The following is a 7,553-nucleotide window of genomic DNA, read 5'->3' as shown; positions in this document are numbered from 1 at the left end:
TTGAAGTGGATGCCACTTGAACATATACTTATAAGTGAAATAAATCAGGTGTGTATTTCTGCACCGGGCCACGGGCTTTTTACCAAAAGGATATTGCTAACAGTACTGAACCAAAATTAAAATGTAAAATTAGTAAAAGAGAGACAAAAGTAGATCAGTAGTGCTTATGAACATGAATACAAAGTTCCTAGATGAAATGTGAATTGTTTATAACGTACTACTAAAGAGTGTATTCTAACAAAATATGTACAATTTGTCCTGTGAATGGAAAGATAACTAAATTTTGGGGAACTATAGGTAATGAAGTGTCTACAAGGAGAAAACTAGCACATACAATTTGAAATATTTTTGAAAAGGGTCAGGGATTGAAACAAATTTTCTTTTTTTTTTTTTTTTTTTTTTTTTTTTGTGGCACTGGGGATTGAACTCAGGACCCTTGGGCTTGCCAGGCAGACACTTATGCCCTTGAGCTACCTCCCCAGCCCACAAATTTCCTGAGAAAATATCATTTATAGAAATATAGAAGAGCCCATATTTTTAATCACAGCAGCAAAATTGTTTACATTTAAATCTAGATTCAATAAACATATGAAATTTTCGTTAATTTTACAAGACAATCAAAAGGACGTGATTTCATGTAGCTGAGAGGAGACCATTATAAATGGTTATTCCACCCCAAAAAATTAGTATTTTCTGCAACAAAGGAAGTAGCAAGGATGTTAGGCATTGGTTAGGTCTGCTGAGGAAGGACTTTATTCTTCCCTTTGTGCTGAAGCAGGGACGATCAACAGAAATCATTTGTAAGTTTAGAAACTGTATAGTAGGAAATGTCTGAGTCCCACCTTATGCCTAGAAACCAAAGCAGAAGCAAATGCTCTGGATGTTTCCATGGAAGTGTGGTCCAGCCAAGCACAGTAGAAATGTGTGTCTGGAAGGGCCCAGGCAAATGAACCTATTACAAATCTCAGAGCCTGCATGAATCCCAGTGAAGAAAGAGGAGTAAACAAACGTGTTCCAAGTGAGGGCGAGCAGGCTGGTTATAAATAGCAATGAAAACCAGCAGTCCTGAGTGTGACCTGACAGTAAAAATATCGATGCAATTATTGTGTAAAGAAGTGCTGATCAGATCCCAGTCCTCCTGCTGGTATCATAACGGGTGGGTGGGACACAGGAACGGAAGGCTATTACTGCATCAACTGAGGCATGCCTGGATGGACTAGAATTTTCTGTGAAAAAAGTAAACATATTATTAGAAAAAATGGTAACATAATGTACAGGTCAGGTATGAAAAGTTGAAAATATATTTTTCATCCCCAAGAAATTGCATACCCCATTTTATATCTTCATACCTACTATTTAAATACATTTCCATTTCAACACCTAAGTTTACATCTAGGTTTGTATATCTAAATCTAAACTACATCTAAACATGTAGGAAAAGAGAAATATTTGAGACAGTGTAGAACAAATGAATTCTGAAGACAGATAAGGAATCTTTAGAATAAGTGGCATGCAGAAAACCTGCAGTTTTTGCTGTAGTTATTTTTGTCATGGGGGATTTTATAATGATAATAATAAATATTTTTAATTTAAAAGATATAAATTTAAAACTGTCAATATCTAAAATTTATAATTATATTACATACACTATTCAGATGCTTAGCAGTTTGTGTTTTAAAACAGGGCACAGCTTTAATTGATATTTAACCGCTTTTAAAAGTTGTATATTTTCCAAGTACCCTTAGCAATCATCACAACGATCTCTTTGTAATGTGGACAGTAGCTATGTGAAAATAACTCTATTTTGACCAGCAAAAAAGGTTTATTTTTCATGCACACTTGCCAGATTTCAGTAGTAACAATACAAATGCACCTAAATCAGGTTTCATAATATGTATTGAAAACTGTGACTGATTTATTATCTTTAGTATTTTAGGATTTTACATAAAATTTTACTGTTTCACATTCAGTTATTTAAAATGTCTAATCAGATTTATAATAATCTTTGATCTTGGCTTATTTAAAGCACTCAGTATTTATGTAAAATAAGCCAATTTTTAGTTTTTCTTTGTTTGCTTACAATTTATTTGTGTGTATATTTTGCCAAAACTTTTCAAAAGGCCTCTCACAATTTGGTTGTTTTTAAGAATCATTTATAAGGGCCAGCCAGATAGCTCAGTGGACTAAAGCAACTGCTTAGGCAGACATAGGGACCAGGGTTCAATCCCTGGCATGCTGTGCCAACCCTGCCCACTGGGTGCACTGAGATGGCCATTGAGACTCAGAGTGGTGGTGCCCACCTGTAATCCCTGTGCTTGGGAGGTTGAAAACTGGAGGATCACTACGAGTCTGATCTGTGTAGTAAGACCCTGTAGACCCTGTACTAAATACATAAAATAAAAAAATCATTTATAAAAGAGATGCAAATGCATTATGTTCCTTTAAAATATTTTGGTAGGGAATAGGTTTTATTTCCTACTACATTATCAGTCTGATTAAATTATAATTATACAGCAAAATTAAACTATAATACTCTTTCACTAAGTTCTGTTTTTAAATTGCTATTTTAACTTAGATTAGTAGTTTATCTTTTATTGCATCTTTTTTCATATGGCTAAATTTCACAAAAAATTTTAATATCTATTTTTATGCACAGTATCAATATTATCAAGTTATTTTATAATTACTACTGGCTTATGCAAATTAGTTACATAAATATGTACCTTATTAGGGAAGGGTCTACAGGGTGTTCAGGGTCTTACTACTAGATCGGATTTATCGTGATCTGCCTGTTTACAGCCTCTCAAGAGCTGGGATAACAGGTGCCCTCCACCACGCCAAGTCTCAATTGCAGTCTCAGAACGCCCCGGAGGCAGGGCCCGCATGGCAGGCGCAGCGGTCCAACCCTCAGTCCCCGCAGCTGCTTGCAGGTGCTTTAATCCATGGAGCTATTTGGCTGACGCTTAAATATATACTTTAGCGTCAGGGATGTATATACAGGTGTTGATCTCAACCATTGTTCATATTAAATATGTCCTTAATCTTTTCCATAAGTAGTATATTAAATATATTCTTAAAATATTTAATCTTGGGCAGTAATTTTATGAAAGTTTTCTTAAGCTACATGAATTGTACATATATCACAAAAATATTTTTTTAATTTTATGGGAGCATATACTAGTGACAAATGGAATTATGTGAGCATGAAATATAAAAAGTATGCACTTTTGTTGTGCTTGTACAGCTGTAGTGACATTAAAAAATCACTGATTTTGCAGTTTTGTAGTCAGAACTGATTTCCAATTAGCACTAATTAGAACAAATTAATCACTAATAGTTAGGTATGAGTAAAGTGTACCTGTTACATGAGACATGAAGAAATAAGAGGTCAGTTGGTTTTCATCTTAATGAGTTCTGACTTGTGTCCACCTGTTTCTCATTGCCCAGTAGGAGAATCACAGCAACTCAGAATGGCAGGGGAGAACAAAGCACTAGAAGGAAGGCCGGGCAGTCTAAACACTTTAGAAAATGTCTTTTTGTAGGACAGAAAGCATCAGTTTAGACTTTAATTTGTCAATATAACTATGAAAATAAATATTGAAAGCATCTTGCTTTAGAGCACAGCATGTATTTTTAAAACCTTGTCAGTGAGTAAATATTAAATGTTTTTCAAAATCTTCAGCAGATAAATGTATAATAACCTCAGATAAGTTTTCTGGTGTAATTTCAGTGGGTTTTAAGGGCATTTTCAAAAATAAAATAATTACTTATTAACATCCTAAATTATATATTAGTCATTTGCCTTAGCTATTGAATTTATCAAAAGAACATTACATTTAAATAGACTAAACTGTTTCAGCCAAAAAGGTTGGTGTATTTAAATACTCTCTTTACATTTGAAACTTTTTGCAATTCTAGTAAGCACTATTTATTGAATTCCTATTATATGCTATCCAGCTGTATTTACCAGGCATTATCTAATTTATATGCACAGTAGTATTATAAGGTAACTATAATTATTTCTATTTTATAAATAAAAAAATAACAAATTGCCCAAGGTTTCAGAGCTATTATGCAACACAATTGTGTATTATGGAATTCATACTTGTTAATTCTAGGAATCATATTGTTAAGTTTCTGCATGAAACAGTATTTATTCAATTGCTGATTAGATAGTTCCAGAATATACTCAGAAATGTTGTTATTTATGTAAAATAGAATAAAATTGTTCTTTTTTGGGGGGGCAGAACTGGGGATTGAACTCAGGCCCTTGCACTTGCCAGGGAAGCGCTTATTCCCCTGAGCCATCTCCCCAGCCCCTAGAATAGAATTGTTCTGATGGTTGTATAAATTATTTGTTTGCTTTTGAAGAAGAGTCAAATTTATTTTCAGAGACAATTAAAAGCAAAAATAACATCTACTTTGCCTATCCTTCACACTGGTACAGGAAATAAGTTGTTACATATGAGAGTATGTAAAATGTCGAATAATGCTATGAAAAGTAATTGAATGTCATTTCCACATATTTAATGCTTGTATGCCATGAAAGTAGCTATTAGTTTTAAATCATGGCTTAGATCTTAGCAAAATAAAATGCTGCCTGTTGGAACAGACAAACGATAATATGCACAGACCAATATGTGTACTCAGTCCAGAAGTAAGTTAGTGAAATCTACAGGCTTTTCAGAAAATCAAAGAAGATAAGTGTATATGAAAATCTTAAATGTTTATGGTAACAAACATACATTTACAGAATTTCAGGCCTGCTTGAGTACCACTCTGTAAGACTATATTATGTCAGTTTTTTAACCACACCTACTTCTGCTATGGGTATATACAGATACGAATACAAAGTTCAATGATTTAAAAATCAGTCTTTTTAGATGCCATCACATAAAGATGCTGTGTTCCATTTGGGCCTCCAGGAGACACCCAGAAGCAGCCTCTACATCTGAAGGTCCTCTTCAAACAAGATTTGCAAACACAAATCCCCAAGCGATATGCAAAACAAACTAAGTACAGGTAGGTGGCAGGTACAGTGATGGAATCTCAGCTTAGTTTTGATATTGAGGAACGTTTACCCCTATCGGCATTCTGACTGTTTAAACATGGCGTTATTAGAACCCTTGAATAACACTCTTCCAGGTTTTAAATGTTAGAAACAAACTTCAAATACAGAAAGCTTGATGAAAGAAATAATTCTACTCATTGGAGTAGAAATATAATCCTTTGCTCATAACCTCTAAATCAGACATTTATGGTATTATCCTTATACTACGTGTATATAACAGTGTCACAGTGTCTTTTTATACTTATTAACAATGTAAGGTCTTTGAAGCATGCTTTCAAGAAGGTAAGGTCAAAGCAGATATTTACAGTTAGTATTGTCAAAGGAAGTCATTATTTATCCCTCAAACCAAAGCACCAGTTTTTAGGGTGAGTACCAAAAGCAACGGGCTTTAGAAAACATCTCTCTGCTGCAACCTGATTACTGAGCATAGACTGAGCAAAGGTTTTGCATGTTGAAGAAACAGGTGCTCAAGGGTGCTTGGACATTGTTATGGCAGAGGGTGACCCTTATTTTCATAAGCTTCTAAAATAAACCCAGAGCCTTTCTGGCAATTATGTAGACCAACTGTCTGTGCACAGTGGGATATTCTTGCTAAATTTGGAATGGCGCAAGACCAACTTCTCTCTCAACTTCATGGTGTAAGATGACCTCTCTTACAACAGAATTAATCCTGCATGCTTGTATTCAAATGACATTGGGAAGAAAGGCACAAAATCAAATGAAGCCCTTGAAATTCTGTTTGAGCAACAGAAAAGTGTGAAGTAAGTTCAGTTAGTACCAAATAATAAAAAACAAAGTCCACCTTTTACTCCAACTCTAACATAGCCAAGCTTACATTTGTTTAGTTTTCAAGCTGTATATCTCAGATTTAACTTTTCATTTATGAATCACTGTGAAAGATTGAGAAAAAAACCAGTGGAATTTTGATTAACAACTCCGTGTGGGATTTCCCAGTAGGAACTGGAAAAGCAGCAAAACAGAAAACAGAAATACAGTCTCATGCACTTGTGGTTGCCTCTATTAATTTTCTCATTTCCACCTTGGACAGTCTTCATAGATTTTATCATGGTGCCCTTTGGAAGGGACTTTGATGCTGTATTAATTACAAAGAGGTCACTGTTGTTGTTGAAGTCTGAAAAATTAGGTCAACATACCAATGCTTGCTATGCTTAATGTTTCTTTTTGAAGGTTAAGATACCTTAGTTTGACAAGAGTCATTTTTAATGTAGGTTGACAAGCCAAAGAACTAAAATGATCAGCAAAACTCCATTACCAAAAAGCTTAAGCAATTTTGAACTATAACAAATTTTAGATATGGTGTATTAGTTCAAAAATTTGTTTAATTTTTGGCAAACACACAGCCTTTGCTAGTATTTAGAAAATGATGATTTTCTTTAGAAGTTGAATAAAAGTAAATATCCATAAGAGTATATACAAGTAATTACTATTTTATGATCAGTAGTATGAATTATAAAATTGGAATGTTTCAAGTAAACTTTCTGATGTTTTCAATGTATTTTAAAAAGCTCCCCAAAATGGAGCTTCCTGCTCATGCTGTCTAATCAGAACTCATCAAAACAGTCTTGTTGTAATCCTTGTGTATGCCTTTGTGTAATTCTGTTTAAACACATCATGGTCAGATTTTTAACTTTATTTTGGGTTAAAGACATCAGGTACCTGGCAATGTTTTAGACTCAGATATCTAAGATCTTAATAGATGAATGTGGATGATTTTAATCTCTAAATTGAAAGAAAATTGAAAATCTTCACCAAGTAAAATTTCCATTCAAGGTATCTTGGGATAACAGAAACAGACCATTTTAGATTTTGTTTTTCTTCAGTGTGTCACATCTGTTTATAACTCAAATCTATATTTTAACTCTTAATATATGAATCAGAGGAGCATGAACCCTAGAAAAGAGTCTCCAAGTTATTTGTAAATCAGCAGAATATCAATACTACACTTCTTTGCTTGTTTTGTATACTTTCTTTTTAGACATCATTTGAATGTAATTTTCTGTCTTTATTACAAAACTAAAATAAAAGATATAATTTATGGAGACATCTGTTTTATTGTATAATATATACAAAAATGTAAGGGAATGAAATATTTCCCAAAGTGTGTTTCTGGGGCAGTAGCTCTATCATGACACACTACAAAAAATATTAAATGTCAATTAAGGAAAATTTGCACTGCAATAATCTCACATTAAAGCTCTGACAATTCCTATCATGAATCAATCTTATGACTATTTTTGTTAGTCAGTTTTCTGTTACTATGATAAAGTACTTGGGGTAGTAAATTTAAAGGTTTGTTTTAGTAAGAATTTGGAGGCTTATGGATTGCTGATCTTACTGGTTTGAGGGCTTTGGCAAGGTGATTAGTCATAGCAGGAAAGAAGAAAGGAGGCAAAAGGAGGGCCAGCCTGATAGCTCAGTGGACTACAGAAGCAGCTTAGACATAGCGCAGCAGCTGGGGTTC

The sequence above is a fragment of the Octodon degus genome, unplaced genomic scaffold, assembly GCF_000260255.1.
Source record: "Octodon degus isolate 3935 unplaced genomic scaffold, OctDeg1.0 scaffold00032, whole genome shotgun sequence".
NCBI classification, from domain to species: Eukaryota; Metazoa; Chordata; class Mammalia; order Rodentia; family Octodontidae; genus Octodon; species Octodon degus.
This window is presented reverse-complemented; position numbering follows the sequence as displayed.